General features: G+C 40.0%; 1 pseudogene; it reads right to left on the reverse strand.

Annotated features, from left to right (window-relative positions):
- Window positions 1–3,228: 3,228 nt before the first annotated feature.
- Window positions 3,229–5,140, reverse strand: LOC130020073 (eukaryotic translation initiation factor 3 subunit E-like; annotated as a pseudogene).
- Between the last annotated feature and the right edge of the window lie 15,697 nt (window positions 5,141–20,837).

A 20,837-nucleotide genomic window follows, 5' to 3' on the forward strand; every position in this document is an offset into this window, starting at 1 on the left:
TTTCATGTAAATGCGAATGGGCAGTATATTGTATTGTATTCAATGATTTGAATTTATTTACATAGGTTAAATAATATAGCAATCAACAACTACAAATTTACTTTTGTTTATTTTCCGATAATTCCATTTGTCATTTAAAAATTTTTTTTTGGAGCAAGCAATTTGAAATAAATTTGCTATATGCTTGTCAAGGGGGCAGAATATGGGGTCGCAGGAACCTGGGGTCACTGACAGAGAGAAGCGGACATTGGTTGTGGGATTGGTGTTGGAGCATTGTATGTCTGAAACAACTCAAGTATGAGCAACATTTTAAATCCTGGTACCTTAAGAAAAATTTAAAAAAATTTTTTTATGCATTTAAAAAGTACACTCATATTTATGGATCATATGCAAAATAATTCACTTTGTTGTGTGTGTTGATAACAGCTCTCTACACTAACAAATAATAATTTGTTTGCCAACATAATATATACCCTTAGTAATTTTTTAAAAATATGATTTACACTGTGATTTACAAAGTTATTTTAGTTAAGTTTTAGGTACACAATTTTCCAACATCCGATCCTATCACCAGTGCCAACATCCCTCTACCAGTGCCCCCATTTACCTTCCAACCCTTCAGCCTGCCTCCGTGATTGGACACATTTTTTTTTTCTTTTTGGGTCACACCCAGCGATGCCTAGGAGTTACTCCTGGCTTTGCACCCAGGAATTACTCCTGGCGGTGCTCGAGGGACTGTATGGGATGCTGGGAATTGAACGCGGGTCAGGTGCTTGCAAGGCTAACGGCCCTACCTGCTGTACTACTATCACTCCAGCCCCTGATGGACATTTTTTAAAGTTTGGTCTGGATTTCATGCTTTCAGTTTAGTTGGTCCTATAGCTCAGAGGTATTTCTAAATAACACCTTTCACCACTGATATGTCCAGGGCCCCTGCTTACTGCCCACTGCCCCTGTTATCTCTGTCTGCCTTTCTCCCAATTTCCCCACATCCAGTTTCTTTCCTTCCCTATCTTCAGTTCTGCAGTTCAGGTTCTGGGGTACTTGAGGTATTCCCCATTTGATGCCTTACTTTCTATGATAAATATTTTTATTTAATTTTTTTGGGGGGGCATAGCTCATGGTGCTTAGGGCTTACTCTTGGCTTTGTACTCAGGGATTACTCCTGGGGAACTGTTTGCAGCACTGGGATTGAACTCTAGTCAGTTGTGTGCTAGGCAAGCTCACTATCTACTGTGCTATCTTTTGGGGCTTTACCATGGTAAATATTTTAAGTAATATGAAAGATTATGTAGTTAAAGGTAAACCTCATCATACCTCTTTCTTTGAAGCAGGAATTATTACCAGGGCAGTTTTTATCCTTACAGTTACAGACTTGCTTAGACATATGCATGCCCATGTATATCATATGCATACATATTGTAGATATATGGTATATATTTATAGGTCTATATGATTTATACAATTCTCTTTCTAGATATAAGTAAGTGTATACTTATATATCTACTCTGATTTTCATGATACTTTATTTTCTAGAAAATGGTGGCATAATAAGCATACTTCTATGTTAAGTTTGTTCATGATTTTTAAATTGTTTTAAATTATAACACTGTTATTTACCAAGTTGTTCATAATACAGTTGTTTCAGGCATTAAATGTTCAAACACCAGTCTCATCACTGGGGTGACTTCCCCTCCACTAATGCCCCAGTTTCCCACCCACCACCCCAGACTGCCTCTAGCAGACACAAACAAGTTTACCTCATATTGTTTGTTACAACACAAAGGCATATGAAATTTCAGAGCTTAATCAATGAAAGTCAATTTGTGGTAATTGCTATATCTCACAATGGTGTTAATAAAGTCATTTTCTGATAATTTATTGAGATGGTTGGTGCTAATAGAGCCTTTTACATTACTCTGTAGGCTCAGTGAGGCTGGAAGTTTTCGATGCAACTTTCCCATCAGACTTGCTGTACTGGGATGACAGTGCTGTGAAGCTTGAGATATCTAGGAGCTATAGAGCCAGAACAAATTGGTGGCATGGCAGTTTGATGAGGTTCAGTTGAGGACCTGGGCCATTTCTATATCAGAGTGTGTTGGGTGTGGCTGTGGGGGCTCTTTATTTTATTTTTATAGGAACTATCCTGGTGGTACTTGGGGGACCAAGTGCTGTTGGGGATTGACCTCAGATTCTTCATATAAAAGACATGTACATTTGAGCTACCTCCCAAGCCTCATGTTTCTGTTCTTTTTATTTTTAAGAAAGGAGGGAATTTTATTTTAAAAATTTCAATTAATTTTCAATATTCTAATTGTGGGACTGGAGCGATAGCACAGTGGGTAGGGCGTTTGCCTTGCACGCAGCTAACACAGCCAAGCCGGGTTCGATTCCTTCGCCCCTCTCGGAGAGCCCGGCAAGCTACCGAGAGTATCTCGCCCGCACGGCAGAACCTGGCAAGCTACCCGTGATGGATTCGATATGCCAAACACAGTAACAACAAAGTCTCCAATGGAGACGTTACTGGGCCCGCTCGAGAAAATCGATGAACAACGGGAGGACAGTGATAGTGATTCTAATTGTGAAAAATATATTTCATACTTTATATGTTTTTATTTGTTCATCTCTCTTTTATAATTTTTTTGAGCTGAGAAATTATGTATGATTAATTTTGTCAGTTCAACAACAGAGCTTTTACAAGATTGATCCTTAGTTTCCTGGACGTAAGCAAATGGCTTAATGGCTGAACATTTTTCCCCTTCTGACTCTCCTTTTATTTCTGGGCCCCCATTCTACACGCTCAAACCCTTATCTGAGCTTAATAATTTGTTTTCATATTTAAACTTTATTTATATCCCTCTTTATCTTTATTTAAACAATGTGCATTACAAAGTTGTTCATCATGATTTGTTAATAAAACAACAAACACTGTCTTCCCATTGTTCATCGATTTGCTGGAGCAGGCCCAGTCACATCTCCATTTTGAGACTTGTAGTTACTGTGTTTGGCATATTGAATACGTCACAGGTAGCTTGTCAGGCTTTGCTGTGCGGACAAGATACTCTTGGTAGCTTGCCGGGCTTTCCGAGAAGGGAGGAGGAATCCAACCCGCCTTGGCAGGGCTAGCTGCATGCAAGGCAAACACCCTACCACTGTGCTATCACTCCTGGCATTTAATATTCCAACACCAATCTTTCAAAATTTTTAAAATCTTTTCTTTTCAGTACTTCAGTAGAAACCAGAATCTTTAGCTGCCCATTTTGGAGTTTTTGAACTACTATTCTGATTTTCTTCTCAACATTAATTGCCAACATTTGACTTCTAAATAAAAAGCTTTTGATTTTCTTAATAATCTGCTAATAGTAATATATTACTAACCATAAGCACAGGACCCAGCTAAGAATCAATCTTGGCATCCTGCATTACATTTCTAATGAAATTTAAAATTTATCTTAATTTAAATTTATCTTAATCATTTGGGTTGGAGCGATAGCACAGCGGGTAGGGCGTTCGCCTTACAAGCGGCCAACATGGCTGACCCGAGTTCGATTCCTCCGCCCCTCTTGGAGAGCCTGGCAAGCTACCGAGAGTATTCGATATGCCAGACACAGTAACAACAAAGTCTCCAATGGAGACGTTACTGGGCCCGCTCGAGCAAATCGACGATCAATGAGAGGGCCTTTACCTTTACCTTAATCATTTATCTAAATGATTACATTTGTCTTGTAGTTTTATGACCTTCTACCAGCACAGCTGATTTCATGTATACCTGAAGCGTTTCAGGTGTGCAACAACTATGGTTCTTTTTTCCTCAAAGAATGAGGAATGTCATCAAAGTAAAGGTTTTCTTTACAGTCACTTTTTTGAAGTCATATTCATTTTATTTGCCAACATGTCAATACTGATACACTTGTGGCTGTGACAAATCTCAAGTATGAAGAGAGGCATTTTCAATGAAACCCTCAAAACAAGTCACTTATAAGTCAGTCACAAGGACTGATTCACATTTTGTTCACTTTTTCTGAGCCTCATTAAAGTCAGAGTTAACATTAATAAGAATTCAACACACTGTAATTTTGTCTTTGTAGACTTAAGACTCCTATTGAATTACTTTGGCCAGAATGTCAGCACCTGCTGGCTTTTCTGAGTAGTTACGACTTCTATAACCAAATAGCAGAGAATATATGGACACATTGCTTGAATTGCACTAACATATGGAGGGTGGTAAAGGAAGAGATCAATAATGTTACCTACACGCTTTGGGATTTTGAAGAAAACACGAGACCAGTGAATGAGCCATGTTTGTTGCTGCAGAGATAAGTGGAGAATTCAAAAAGTTATTATCTATTTGCTCGAGTAAAGTAAAGGCCCTCCTGTTGATCGTCGATTTGCTCGAGCGGGCCCAGTAACGTCTCCATTGGAGACTTTGTTGTTACTGTGTCTGGCATATCGAATACTCTCGGTAGCTTGCCGGGCTCTCCGAGAGGGGCGGAGGAATCGAACTCGGGTCGGCCATGTTGGCCGCTTGTAAGGCGAACGCCCTACCCGCTGTGCTATCGCTCCAGCCCTATAGATGCTTTTTATTATATAAGGTCATTCATGGGCTTGAGAGATAGCACAGTGGTAGGGCGTTTGGCTTGCACGCAGCCAACATGGCCGACCCGAGTTCGATTCCTCCACCCCTCTCGGAGAGCCTGGAAAGCTACCGAGAGTATCTCGCCCGCACGGCAGAGCCTGGCAAGCTCCCCGTGATGTATTCCATATGCCAAACACAGTAACAACAAAGTCTCCAATGGAGACATACTGGGCCTGCTCGAGCAAAGGTCATTCATGACTATATCAAAATACTGCATTAAGATTTAAGAGCCTATAAAAGATTCTGGAGCCAGTTTTCCCCAATGTAAACTCAAAGCTTTTCTGTTGCTGGAACTTAGACTCTAAAGAAGTAAAGATTTTCTGGTGCTCCAGAATAATTTCCATACTCACACAGGAATTTTTTGTGCTTCTTATAGTATACCTATATGTTCTTGCCTGAAACAATGTTTATCCATCAAGTAGTCTATTAGCATCTAATCATTCTAGTTGATTACATTTGTCTTGTAGTTTTATGACCTTCTACCATCACAGCTGATTTCGTCATGTATACCTGAAGCTGTTTCAGGTGTACAACAACTATGGTTCTTTTTTTCCTCAAAGAATGAGGAATATCATCAAAGTAAAGGTTTTCTTTATATTTATAGCAGGTATATCATAGTATACTTGCTATATCATATTGGTGTCACTAAGATGTCACTTTCCTTACAACAATTCTTTTTTTAAAAAAATAAGTCATATATATTCTCCATGGAAAGAAACTCAAGCAATGGAAAGGCCTGACACTGAACCCAGAAGTGTGCAGTACAACTACTCAAGAACTTCTTTTTCCACCATCTTGTCAAACAGAAAAGAGCCGTTTCCTCTTTTTTTCTTTTTTCTTCTTTTTTTTGGTCACACCCAGCGATGCACAGGGGTTACTCCTGGCTCTGCACTCAGGAGTTATTCCTGGCGGTGCTCAGGGGACCATATGGGATGCTGGGAATCAAACCCGGGTCGGCCACGTGCAAGACAAATACCCTACCCGCTGTGCTATCTCTCCAGCCCCCTGCCCCAAATTTTTCAAATGAAGATAAGTTAAGGACACAGTTTAGTTTTTAATTTGGGATAGGAATGTTCAAGGGATTAACCTCAGGACCTCATGCTACAAAGGATGCGAGCACTTGACAACTGAGCTGCATCACTGACCACAAGAAGGGCACCATTTTTAAGAAGTTTAAGTGAGCAGGGCTAGTAACAGAAATAATTTCTCAGATTAAATATTTGTAGTAAGTAATGAGGGCAGCATGCAGCATTCATATTTATAGCCAATGTTCTCTCTGAATTTATTATGCAATTGAATTATGACCAAGAAAGTATAAATCATTTTTAAAAGAACCACACATAAGTCCACCTCACAAGAAAACCAGAGAACTTTTTTCTGATTCCCCATGAGTGTTTGCTCATCTGTATTCAGAGGTTTCCAGAATGATTTGGTTTACAGGCGTCCCGAGAGAAAAAAATATTGTGCTCTCTAGAAATCAGCGTTTTTCAAGAAAACAAACAAAAACGTGGCCCAGCTACACCCAAGGCTGCTATCACCCATGTCCAGTGTTCCCAGGAGGTAGTATCACTCTGGGAAACACTGCCACACATACTTTGATACAAATTAAAGCAGTATTGTTTTCTTTTTTACTTTATTTAAACATTATTGTTAAAAAAGTTGTTTATAATACAGTTGTGGGCATTCAATGTTACACCAGTCCCACCAGAGTGATCCCCTCCACCATGCCCCCATTTTTCCACCACGCTCACACATACCCTTTTACAGGCACAAAATAATTTATTTCATATTGATAGCACAGTGGTAGGGCGTTTGCCTTGCATGCAGCCGGCCCGGTCGAACCGAGTTTGATTTCCTCCACCCCTCTCCGAGAGCCTGGCAAGCTACCGAGAGTATCTCGCCCGCACGGCAAAGCCTGGCAAGCTACATGTGAGGTATTCAATATGCCAAACACAGTAATAAGTCTCACGATGGAGACGTTACTGGGCCTGCTAGAGCAAATCGATGAACAAAGGGAGGACAGTGCTGCAAGTGCTACATTGCTTGTTATAACTAAATGGCTAATGAGATAATTAAAAAACACTATAGTAAAAGATTGTGAAAATCGTTATACTTTACCATTGGGTCATTAAGTCTTTTTGAAGTGTTTACTAAGCTGCTTGTTGCTAGTTCAGTCTCCTGTGTTATTGTTTTTGTTTATAATGCTTAGTTGGCATCCGTGTAATTTTCTCATCTTATTTGGGGTGCTCCAAGTGGGATTCCAGTATTGTGGAATTTGGAGGTATGGCATGGCCACACCTCTAGGAGTTCCAGAATCTGTAAACTGGGTCAGTGAGTTTACTGGGTCAATGAGTGGCAGCAGCAGCTACAGATGTGGGTGTGTCTGCCAGGGATTCTGAAAGTACAGGGTGGTGAGGGAAACAGATTGTTCCCACTCTGAGAAGATCCCAGAATTCTCAGTCAGAAAAGTAGTGTACCTGAAATTTTTGTCATTTTGTGTCTCTGTAGGTTAGTCAAAAAGCAGTGTAGTTGGGCCGTTGGTATGGTGGCTGTTGGGGGTGTGGGTGCAGCTGTGGGGCTTCAGCAGGGTGGGGACTTGGCCGACTCATTGTATTATTGCTCTGGCCCAATTAACAAGTACTTATTAAGCACCTATTGGATGCTGAATGGAAATTACAATGGGAAGAACATATCTCTGTTTTTTTAAAATTTACAATTTAGACAGAATAGAGAATAGCAATTAAATACACAATAAAATAAACCAACAAGTTACTAAGAAACGAGGTTTCTGGCCCCCACAATGACTGCTTTCAACTATTCTTGTTGTTCTTTTGGGGGGTCACACTCAGCAGTGCTCAGGGATTCCTGGCTCTGCACTCAGGAATTACTCCTGGCAATCTTGGGGTATCACAAGTGATGCTGGGGATCAAACCCGAGTTGACCATGCGAAGGCAAGTACCTTACCCAACCCACTGTACTATCTTTCTGCCTCCTGCTTTCAACTCTCAAAGTGAATTATAAACATTGCTATTTGTTAATATGTTTGTATAACAATCATTTATATGGTTATGAAATAGTCCATCCAGTTGATACATTGTTTCCTTCATTTAAAAAAGAATAACTGTGTTATTTGAGTTATAATTAAATAAGACTCACAAGAACATCAATATGACACAAATTAATGATGTGCATAAATGTTATTGAGCTATAAGGTAATTGATTATAAAGTGGAAAGTAGCTTGTATAAATTATATTTACGAGTCTCGGTCCACTATAAGAGCAAAAATTTCTAGGAGAGGCTGCAGAGAAAGAAACTCCTTAGATAAATAGAATTTTCTAGTCATTTGAAAGGTTAGTTTCTAGAAATGAGATTGCATAATTCCCACCCTTTTTCTTACAGTAACACTTTTATTTGTGCAAAAGTGTAGATAATAAACAGAATGCTTCAATTAGATTAATTTCCTAAAAACTATCAATAATGTATAAATAACTAATAGGATTTCTTAATTACCATAATAAATATTATTTATTTATTTTGATTTTGGGCTATGTCCGTCTGTGTGCAGGTCTTACTCCTGACTTTTCACTTAAGGATCATTCCTGGTAAGGATTAGGGAATCATATGGGAAGCTCAGAATAAAGCCCAGTCAACTGTGTGCAAGGCAAATGCCTGTACCCATTGTACTATTGCTCTGGCCCAATCAACAATATTTATTAAGCACTCATTAGATGTTGAATGTGAACTATAATGGGAATAAGATATTCTCTGCTTCTTAGAGTTTCCAATTTAGAGAGAATAGACAATAGCAATTAAATAATGATAATATAATACAATAATTTACCAAGTGTTAAGAAAGAAACAGCACTGTCTCCAAAAAGAATGTAGGGCATACTGTATCTAGATAATAGGAAAGGCCTCTCTAATTCATATTGGCACTGAAAGTCGAAGAAGTAAGAGTAAACATCACTAAAATTTGGGGAGTAGGGGCAAAATCTCAAGGCATAACCTAATTTAGCTTCCTGACTTGGGCTAATAGAGTGACAGGCCGCTAGGCAGAAGAAATGTGGTCAGGATAAAGTGGAGGGCAGGTTGAGGGTCAATTTCATGATTTTCCTGAAGCCCAGCAACTTGGATTTCATTCCAAGCTCAATGCACAGCCAGATAATAAGTCTCCTTCAAACCACATTTCAACACGACCTTTGAACTACTGTGTGGAAAACAGACTGAAAAAGGGAGGAAGTGTAAAAGTAGAGAGAATAATTAGGAAGAGGCTGTGACTGTTACCCAACAACAATAAAGAAGAAAAAGCTGAACTCAGTGGTGGCAAGTGAAAACAGAGACTGATGAGTAGGATAGGCCTTCAGCAGAGATATAGTTAGTTGACTGCTGAAATAACTAAGAAGGATGAAGGCATAAAACAAATGTCAGCAATGGCGGGGAATATTGGTGGTGGAGAACGGGCACTGGTGGAGGAATGGGTACTTGATCATTGAATGACTGAAATGTAAGCATGAAAGTTTGTAAGTCTGTTACTGTATCTCATAGTTATTCATTCAATCACGATCATGACGATCATGACCATCCTGTTATTCGTCGATTGCCTCGAGCAGGCCCCAGTAACGTCTCCTTCGTCCTAGCCCTGAGATTTTTTAAAAAGTGCCATATTCAAGGCTCTTTCAGGGTTAGGAGAATGAGACCCATCATTGTTACTGGTATTTGGCATATTGGGTACGCCACGGGGAGTTTGCCAGACTCTGCCATGTGGGCAGGTTACATTCAGTAGCCTGCCAGTTTGTCCAAAGTAGGAATGAGACAATAAGATGTCATAATAAGATGTCGCGAGGCCGCATTGTGTTTTATAGTCTCTGGGTCTTGGCCGTTGATGGGACTACATGGTGCCAGGGGGCCAGTTGGTGGGTGTGACCCTTGCCTACTGGAATTTGGAGGATCTGGGTGGAGGATGCTCAGCCCCGATCTGAGCAGGCTTGGAGATCTCAGTCCCGGGACCCGCATGCCTTTGTTCCTCTGCCAGTACCTTCATGTGTGTGGAGAGTGGTCTCAGCATGGTGGTGGCTGGTTCTGGAAGTCTTCGGCTGCTGGAGGCCTGGTAGGGGCAGGGAGGGAAACTCAACCCGCTCCCTCCAAGGGGCCCCAGCGAGGACAGCCAGGTGCGGGGGTTGGAGACTTCATTAAAAATATAAAATATAAAATAAAATATAAAATATTTTTATAAAAAATATAAAATAATTTAAAAAAAGAATTTTAAATGAAAAAAAACCTAACACCAAGGCCATTTTATAATCAAATGTTGAGTATCTCAGACACAGATGGGTGTTTTGTAGATTCAGTGGGATGCTAAAACACAAACACAGTATCCCCCAAATGCTACCAGCACAATATATTATTGAAAGTAGATAAAGGATCAATTGTGATAACCTCTCAGTATCTATAATGTAAACCATAATGCCCCAAAGTAGAGAGAGATTATGGGGAAAATTGTCTTCCATAGATGCAGGGGGAGGGTCAGAATTAGGTGGGGAATACTGGGGATATTGTTGGTGGAAAATGTGCACTGGTGGACAGATGGGTGTTCAATCATTACATGACTGAAACTCAAACCTGAAAGCTTTGTAAAAAAAATAAATAAAAAAGAACTGGAGCTTGCTCTGAATTCAATAAGGAAGAATTGTTTAATCTTTTCTTGGAAATGTTTGATGTGAAAACTACACATTATTTTCTGAACCTGTCTCTTCTCTACCTGACATTTTGCACCTGATTTATATGAATAAGTGTCTCAATGACACTTTGTGATTTCACTGAATTGAGGCATATATTTTTTCTTCTAGAATGACAAAATTTATTGATTTTTTTTGAGCCAGAAAAGTAGAGAACAATGGAGCTTAGGGAAAAATACATGGTGATTAGCGGGATGGATCCACCTTCCAGGGTGCACAGGAGCTATGCTGCTTTTCTCAATGTTTGAATTTCAGCTGATGCCTCTATGTTACAGGTCGCATTCTATTTCCTTTGTTCATTATTCATATTGTGGATACTTATTCTATTAAAAACAGTTTGGTCTATGGGGTCAGGGATGGGCTACCTCTCCCCCACCTCCTGTTCTTACAGGAGCCTGGTAGTCACCCCCATGAACTGCCTCTGGCACCATCTAAGCTCATTAACTGGCCAGGATTCAGAGACTCATAACTAAATCTCAAAATAGATCAATAGGTTTCAGAGATGCCTCTGGACCCCAAAGTCACCGTATAGTTAAAAATTTAACTCCAACTGTATCACCCCATTCAAAATTTTAGAATTCCTTGAGTGCAACATCTCAAATTCTATGGCAATGTTATATCACAAGTACCACACCACATTGGATGGGATGTAAAGTAGAAGGCAATCAATCTTTTTATTTTTAATTTTTTTTAAATTTATTTTTTACTTCAACCACCGTGAGATATAGTCACAAAGCTTTCATGATTGACTTTCAGTCATGCAATAATCAAACACCCATCCTTCCACCAGTTCACATTTTCTACCACCAATGTCCCCAAGTATCCCTGCTGCCACCCCCACCTCATCCCACCCCCTGCCTCTGTAGCAGGCACCTTTCTTCCTTCTTACTCTCTCTGTACTTTTGAGCATCATGGTTAAGACAACCAATCTTCATTTATAAAATATTAACACATGAGGCTTAGCCTTTAACAACATGTTAGTAATCTCTTATACAAGGACTTACTAGCTCCAGCGTCATACACAGCAATCTTCACACTCTTCCTTCTAAGTAAAATTTTTGATCATTTTTAGCCGATTATTCATAACAAGCAATATAAAATAAATTATTTGGGGCCTGCTATTGGGGCAGGCTTTGGTGATGTTTGGGAAAATTGGAAAAATTGGTAGTGGGTAGGTGTAATGGTGTGGGATTAGTGTAGGAATATTGAATGTAGGGGATGGGGGGATGGGGGTGGGAGGGATATTATCCATGGTGGTGGAAAATGGGCACTGGTGGAGGGATGGGTATCTGATCATTGTATAATTGAAACCAAAGCACAAAAAATTGTAAATCTACAACTTTAAAAAAATAAAATAAAATAAAGGGAAAAAAAAAGGAATATTGAATGTAATTAATCATCATGAAAAACTGTATAAAAACAAAATAAAATTAAAAAATTTTGGAACATTAGAAAAACATGAATGTAATCAGTATTGGCGTTTTAATACATTGCTTTTTAGGTTTTTTCCTATCAATATGTTAAGTAATTATTTTTTTGCATACATGATTCTCATCTTTTCATAATATAAGAATTTCTGGGGGCCAGTGTGATAGTACAGCAGGTAGGGCGTTTGCCTTGCACGCGGCCAACCCAGGTTCAATACCCTGCATCCCATATGGTTCCCCAAATGCTGCGAGAAGTAACTCCTGAGTGAAGAGCCAGCAGTAACCCCTGAGCATCACTGGTTGTGACCCAAAAAGCAAAAAAAAAAATAAAAAGAATTTCTGGTGGATGCAGAATAATAAGGAACATGTCAATATAATTCACAAAACATTTCTGTGTTTTGACATTTATGATGATTTAAATTTTGCTACCATACCTAGTAATATTATATATATGCACACATGTAAAACAATATCAACATCTTATGGCATTGTAAGCATACTGGATTTTTAACATGGAGCAGAACCGGAAGGCCACTGGTGTGACTCTTCTGTCACAGCGTTTCCTGATTTACTGTTTACAACAGCAAACATTATCATAAAAAATAATGGCTATCTTTCTCATTGAGGTTGACAAGGCACTTGTCTGAGTTCTCTCATTTATTCTGCAGCTGATGACTCACCTTCTGGACATTCTCACCCCTTCCATCCTGAGTATTTCTTCATTGCTTATTGTTCTCTTAACACAACAGTCTGCACCATGGATCTTTTCTGCTGATCTCTTTTGCTATTCTGATGTGGTGCCTGGAACACAACCGGTACTCAATAAATGTTTAAAAACTTAATTAACAAATGAATAAATGATTAAATAAGGTTGAATATTCCCCATATGTTAGTTCAATTTATGTGATTTTTTAATTGTCTGGTTATGTCTTTTCTTCATTTACTTACTGGTTTCAGTTTTATTGATTTTATTAATGTGTGAATAAGAATAATATACAATGTTTACCTGGGACAAATGGACTGATAATTTTTTTAGTTTGCAGTTTGCAGTCCTATTTAAATAGAAGTCAGCTGTTGGATTAATAAATGTATCATTTCTGATACTGTTTTCTTAACTTATGAGAGCTCAGGAGGTATGTTGGAGGTGAGACACACACACACACACACAGAGGAGAGAGAATTATAAGGCAATGGATTCTGAGAAAAATCAACAATTTGGTGACTCTATTGAAACAGATTGCATGGGTTGTTCACGTGAGAAAAAAAAATATGTGTCACCCATGTCTCAGTCACTCTGAAGCAGAAAAAGTCAACCAGCTCTGTTGGTGGTGAAAACAAAACTCCTCATCTCCACTGAGAGGTCAGTTTCAATTAAAAACCACATAGAGTAATTTCTGAATGTATTCCACTTGTAAATGGGAAGCAAAAACACTCATTAGTAACCTTTAAGTCCTTGATGACTCAGTGCTGTCCACAGAAAACATATACCATCATGCTTGCACTGAAAGGAGGAAACAAGTTCATTTCCCCTTTTTTCTCCTTCGTTTCCAGAGAAGGTTTTCATGTTTTTTAAAACATCAAACATTGTATCATCATGTTTTCCCTCTGGGTTGGTTGCTATATTTGCACACCTTAATATTTTCCTAGTTAATATTTTATAGAGCAGACAAACTCATAAAATGCAAGCTGTCAGTAACCTTCAAGATAACATCAGCCACCATCTCTTCACCTAAAGTGCAAACTTAAGCCATATGACTTGAAATAAAAGAGAAAAGTGTTCCAACGTCCAAAGACTGGTAGATCTAGTCTTGGAAGAGGAATTCTCTTATTTCATAGGCAAAGAGGATAAAAAGAAAAGAGAAGGGGAAAGACCTATGGAAGATATAAACTAGTGTCCCAAGTTCCCGGGGCAGCCCCATGGGTCACTGATCATGATTCAAAGATGAACGCATGACTAGGGAAAACCTGTCTTGCATTGGGAGACCCTTGGTGGCCCTGAGAGACACTTGCTTCTCTGCCCCACCCTGACCAGGGGCCATCCCCACAGGTTCCCTCCATTCTGCTTTCCAGGGAAGCTCAGTCTGGGAGCTCCAAAAGGAGTTTAAAAGGGTGGAGTGGAGTCAGATTGGATATTGATTCCCTTGATTTCTTTCTAGTGTCATTGCCTCCAGCTGGCTGTATGGAGGTCTGCAAACTATTGAGTGACCTCTCATTGTCAGATTTTCTCTTTTAGGGTTCCAGTGGTACTCTGACCATTGTCCCTGCCATCTAAAATTTCTCTAGGATCCTTTCTAATCCCTTCCTTACTCTTGCCTATTCCCTTCAGTAAACTCTCCTTGAATTCTCCTAATTGAACATTTTATCCTAGATAACTCTGATCCTTGCAGTCCTCGGGAGCATACATGTTAGTTTAGTGGCTACATGACATGCTGTTTGCAGTTGGCTCCCCAAGCTGTGTGCCCTGAAGAAGAGGCACTTTCTCCTAATGGACACTCTGGGCTGGGGCCTCTGTCAGCTGAATGTATATCTATCCACATCTCAACTTGTGCAAAAAGGAATCTGCTGACACATTTTGTCTGTTCTCTCCCCTCTTCCATCCGCACTCTGCCTTGAGATACAGTTTTGATCCACAGCCTGGGTAAACCACTCTGCTCATCCATCTGCACATGCAACTACAAACCAGTAACAGGGTTTCCAACTGTTGACTCTGGCAGAGGGCACAAGTATGACCACAACCAAACAATAATAGTTACTCACTGGCAGATGCTTTGGGCATGGAATAGAGATGTTATTTTCTTTTCTCTTTCTCTTTCTCTGTCCTTCCTTCCTTCCTTCCTTCCTTCCTTCCTTCCTTCTTTCTTTCTTTCTTTCTTTCTTTCTTTCTTTCTTTCTTTCTTTCTCTTCTTCTTTCTCTTTTAAGCCACACCTGCCAGTGCTCATGGCTTACTCCTGGCTTGCACCCAGGAATCATACTTAGCCATGCTCAAGGGACCAAATAGGGTGCCAAGTATCAAGCCTAGGTCAGTCACGGGCAGTGAAAATGACTTAACCCCTGTACTCTCTCTGTCCTGGGTGGCTATTCATACCTTCCTTCAATTGTGTTTCCAGGTGGACTCACCTCCCTAACTCAATGGAAACTGTAATAACAGTTTTGTAACAAGGAAGCCAAACTGTTATCTTTATCTTCTTTAACTTGAACCCTGAAAATGGGAGACCTTGGCACAATGAAGAAATTTCCCTAGATTTCATCCTCCCTTCCTATAGAGTGTGTGTCGGGGGTGGGGTGGGCATGGCAGGGGTGCTTAGACATCCAGTTCTTTTATTGTTTCAATTTCCTTGCCAATCACCACTGACAAATTTAATTGACTTCACAACTTTGCTGGGTGGCTGCAACGCTTCCATGTGAGGGTGCTGTGATTTGCACCTTAGAAATGCGAAGTGGCACTCCATTGGATTTTCTGTCCTCAATAGCTGAGAGTGTGTGGGGTCTGGTGGGTGAAGGAGACATTCGGCTCTCCTCATTCACACAATGGATTTGACAGTTACCAGGGTTACTGACAGGCTAAGACCTTTAAATCCAACTTGGGTTTTTGGTTCAGATATTGCTTTTCTGCTGTTGTTCCCATGCATTTTGAAGCTCATCTGACACTCTGGTAATACTGCTCATTTAATGCTACATGGGCTTTAGATCAGAATCCAGCAGATCTTCTCAGCAGCCCTCGAGGGGGGAAAAACTCCATCTGAAGATTGTCTCTTCTGCTGACAGACACCTGCTAAATTTGATCAGCAATAATTAATTTCAAAGAAATTTTCCATCTAAAGTCACTAATTATTTTCAAGTAAATTGAATTTGGTTTGTAATATCTTCCGGCTTTCTCTTGTGGTAAATGATTTAACATAAAATTACCGATCTGTAATTATGCAATCTGGCTCTGGATTCTTAATCTTTCTGTAATTTTAGAGTTATATTGTCTCTGTGCCCAGTGGAGTTTTCCACCAGCTTAATAATCTTTTTCTATATTTAAAAATCTATATATATTTAATAATCCATATATATCTATTCCATATTTAATAATCTTTTTTCTATATTTTCACCTGTAACCAGCAGCAGTATTAATGAAATACTCAGGAAAGCCTCACCCAGTTGCTGGAATTGACAGACTATCTCTTGCAGACTTTTCTGCTGTGTTGGCCGTATTAGAAATGGAACTGTTAGTCATTTGGAGAAAGTAACTTGACAAAACCCGGCATCCTAGATTATGAGCTGAATGTTAAACAAGAAAGCCAGTCAGTCAAGACAAAATGAAAAAACAGGTTGTTGTTCCCTTTGAATGAACAGACAACAACATCTTTAAATGCTAAATAACTAGCTCAGAGCTCTCTCCATTGCCCCTAGTGGGGTCCTATTGTCAGAACTGCCAATCAAGTCTCTTGGTTCTCTGCCCTAGGGGCTTGTTCCTTCTAAGCTTTCATTCAAATGGTCTGCGTGCTTAATAGAGTTATCCTTTTATTTCAGAAGTCTTCTCGTAATGTCAGAACTATATTAGAGTTATTTAGAAACCAGTCTAGCACCGGACCTTAATATTTTTACATTTATACAGCAGCTGGCTGGAGCGATAGCACAGTGGGTTGGGTAGGGCGTTTGCTTTGCACTCAGCCAACCCAGGTTCGATTCCTCCATCCCTCTGAGAGAGCCTGGCAAGCTACTGAGAGTATCCCGCCTGCACAGCAGAGCTGGCAAGTTCCCCAAGGCATATTCAATATGCCAAAAACAATAACAAATCTCACAATGGAGACGTTACTGGTGCCTGGTCAAGCAAATCCACGAACAACAGGAGGACAGTGCTACAGTACTACAGCAGCTGGCAATATTCAGAATGGCTAGATTACCTATTTATTTCTGTTTGGTCCTAAATTAGATGTTTTGTTCTTCAAAGGTAGCTTTAGGATGACTGTCTAGAACCTTTTTTCCTGGTGTGGAGAAACTGGCACTGTGTAGAGAAAGGAGAGTGTAGCTGAGTCAAAAAGGTGGCAATTGAGTCATTTCGCTTAACATGATATTTTCCATGTAGTACCACTTGTATATCGCTGGAGCGATAGCACAGCGGGTAGGGCGTTCGCCTTACAAACGGCCAACATGGCCGACCCAAGTTCGATTCCTCCGCCCCTCTTGGAGAGCCCGGCAAGCTACCGAGAGTATTCGATATGCCAGACACAGTAACAACAAAGTCTCCAATGGAGACGTTACTGGGCCCGCTCGAGCAAATCGACGATCAACGGGAGGGCCTTTACCTTTACCTTTACCACTTGTATGGAAATTTCATTACTTCATCTTTTCTAACAGCTACATAGTACTCCATTGTGTAAATGTACCAAAGTTTCTTTAACCAGTCATCTGTTTTCAGGCACTCAGGTTTTTTCCAGATTCTGGCTATTGTAAAGAGTGCTGCAATGAACAAATAAGTGCAGCTGTCACTTCGACTATACTTTTTTGCTGCAGAAAGAGAGGGATAGACATAGAAAGATTGCATTCATCTGGGGAACATAAAGTAACAAAATAGGAGACTAACACCCAAGAATGGCCGAGATTAGTACCAGGAATTTTTCTCCATGGCTTGGAGGCCAGCCACACATGCTAGGGGGAAAGGGAGCTCAGATAGAGAAGGAAGCACCAAATAAAGAGTGTTGGGAGGATCCTCCAGGACGGGAGAAGCTTGCTGAAAGTAGACTATAGACCAAACATGATTGCCACTCATTGCCTATCCTGCAAACCACAACACCCAATAGGAGAGAGAGAGAGAGAACAAAAGGGAATGCCCTGCCACAGAGGCAGGATGGGATGGCAGGGATGGGGGGTGGGAGGGATACTGGGATCCATGGTGGTAGGAAATGGGCACTGGTGGAGGGATGGGTATTCGATCATTGTATAATTGAAACCCAAGCACAAAAATTTGTAAGTCTACAACTGTACCTCATGATGTCTCACTAATAAAATTTTTTTTTAAAAAAGGTGGTAATTGAAGAGCTTACAGTTTAGCAGGAGAGAGAATGCATTTGTGAAAGGAGTCTTGGCATTCAGTAGAGTCCAAAGTCTTTCAAAGGGTCCCAGAGAGCAAAGTCTGTGAGAGAACTAGAATTTTGGCTTTGGTAGGCTTTGGTAGTGAGGAAGACACACATCCAGATGTGAAGGTGTACTACTGAAACTTACTACTGTAAGCCAAATGGTAACAAAGAAAACATATTTTTTTAAAGAACAAAACAGAAGAGAAGGATAGGAGCAAGTGATGCTGAAGACTCAGAAAGAAGAATACAGACTTGCCCCATTCTCAGCCAGGGCAATTTCGTCCCCCAGGGAACATATGTTAGTGTCTTGAGACATTTGAAGTTGGTATAACTCGAAGGGTGGGTGCTAGGCCCAAAACAAGTATAATTTAAAATGTTTTTAAAATTTTTTTTTAATTTTTAAATTGAATCACAGTGAAGTACACAGTTACAAAGTTGTCCATGATTGGGTTTCAGTCATATAATGTTCCAACATCCGTCCCTTCACCAGTGTACTTTTCCCACCATCAATGTCCCCAGTTTCTCTCCCACTTCTCCCTCTATGGCAGGGAATTTTCTTCTCTTTCTCTCTCTCTCTCTTTCTTTCTCTCTTTCTCTCTGTGTCTCTCTCTGTCTCTCTTTCCCTATCTTCCTCTTTCCTTTTGGGCATTATGTTTTGAAATGCAGGTACTGACAGGTTATGAGATATATTCCTTTACCTACTTTCAACACTCAGTTCCTGTCCAACTATTATTGTTATACTAGTCTCTTCTCTGTCCTAACTGTCCTCCACCCTGCATACATTGGTGGCAAGCTTCCAACCATCTTCTGGTCCCTGTTTTTTCTGGCCTTGGATGTTAGTCTCATATAAATTTTTAAAATTTTATTTTATTTTTATAACGTTGTTCACAATAACTTATTACATTTGACATTCCAACACCAATATCACCACTATGGCACTTCAAGTGACCCCGGGCAATGTTCAGGGGATGATGTGGTACCGGGACTCAAACTTCAGTGAAAGTGCCTTATCTCCTATAATATCCCTCTCTTCCTCTTGAACTTTGACTTTGTAACATTTGACTTTGTAAGACGAATGGCAAATACTCATGAAACGGATAACCAATCAATTCCATTTCTCATATTTGGATCAGATCAGACATACACAATTGACGGCTATGAATGTCCTAGGAGTCTATGGTAATTGCCAGGCAAACTGGAGCTTTGATTAAATATCTGCACCTTACCTTAAAGAGGAAACCACAGGGACATGTACGGAGAGGACTTAGAGTAATGGGAAAACTTCCCAGTCACAGTCAAAGGGAGCACAGACTCATGCTCAGAAGGAAGTAAGAAATATCTCTTACTACGTATTTTCAAGTAAGTTCATTACTAAGGAGTTTAGACAGCTGTCTGTAGTGCAAATAAGAAGTCATCACTGTTTGTTGGTTGGTAACTCAAATGATTATCACGGCTCTTCAGGAAACTTGATCAGGCAATTAATGTAGGATGAGTGGGAAAGGGCATATTAGATAAGGTACGAGGTACACAGATGTGAAGAGAGTCTTAGGGTCCCCGACTTACTTTCATTTTTTTACACTTGAGAAAAGCAAGTTGTTGGGATAGAGTAAATGAGTTAGTACTCTCATGGGCTCTAAAACCTCACTCTCTTTTCGCAAGTCCAACACTCACACCATTAGGAGAAGGGGCCAGAGTGTCCTTGGAGAGCAAAGTCATCATCACACAGCATGCACAGCTAGGGCAGCAGTTTAAATGGAAATGTTCTTGCTACCAAAAATTAATTACTGCCTAATTTGCATGGTCTTCTGATTAATTAAGGCATATAGCTCAAAGTCCAGACTAAAGTTCCTTAACTAAGACTGGTAATTATTATTATTATTATTATTTTTTGTAGGTCACACGAGGTAATGTCCAGGGATTGGTTACTCCTGGCTCTGCACTCAGGAATTACTCCTGGTGGTGCTTGGGGGACCATATGGGATTCTGGGAATCAAACCCAGGTCAGCCATGAGCAAGGCAAACGCCCTACGCGGTCCAGCCCCAAAGGTGATAATTCTTTCCTATTTTCTTTGTAAGAACATGAGTTCAAAGTCAGGGACTTGAGAAACCATGCCATGACCATCCAAGTCAACAGGAAGATAGGAAGAGGCCAGGAAATTTCTCATCCTCCCTCTTTCTAGACTCCTGATTTGTGAAAATTTCCAGAATTTTGTCAGCCATTTCCCTATAAGACATATTTATATGATATGAGTATACATTTCAATTAAAAACCAAATGATCAAGTTTTTTGGTATGAAAAGAAAACAATTTTTATGACAGATCCTGAACCCAACAACACTCCATTGAAGTGCACTAGCTATAACAAAAAACATTTGTAATAAAGGGAAACAAAGCAAATATTTAGCTTGTCCCATATTTAGCTTCTTAAAAGTAACATCTTTTGCTATTGCTGCTGGACACCATAATGGTGAAAGTAGTGGGTGTCTACAGAGAGAAATCAGGGGTGTGGAGATGCATGTGTACAAGTTGACAACTCACCCTTTGCTAAATTAAACGTAGATCTTCTCTTCCTAAATATCTTAGGTCTTGGTGTGGCTACAGAAAAGATTATTGCTACAAAGCTGGTAACTTTGATATTGAGGGGATATATGATATATGAGGGGATATCTGGGTATCAACTATATGCCAAATATGGGAGATAAATGCTACTTTGGAGTATCAGGATGACTCAAGTTAGGTCCATTGTGATCTACCTCTAAATGGAGCTAAACTAGAGTGAATTTCAAAATTTTTTTCTGGGGCAAGAGGCTGAACCTAGATGGGTGGTTGATGAAGGTAGAGAGTCCCTAGTTACAGCATTGTCCTAGAGCTAATGTACCCTGCAGGATAGAATCATAGCATGAAATATGAACAGGTCAATTCATTCTTCCAGGACCAATATGTGACCATTAGGATTCAACAGTGACTCTATTCCA

Source organism: Sorex fumeus, unplaced genomic scaffold (genome assembly GCF_029834395.1).
Source record: "Sorex fumeus unplaced genomic scaffold, SorFum_2.1 ptg000010l, whole genome shotgun sequence".
Taxonomy (NCBI): Eukaryota; Metazoa; Chordata; class Mammalia; order Eulipotyphla; family Soricidae; genus Sorex; species Sorex fumeus.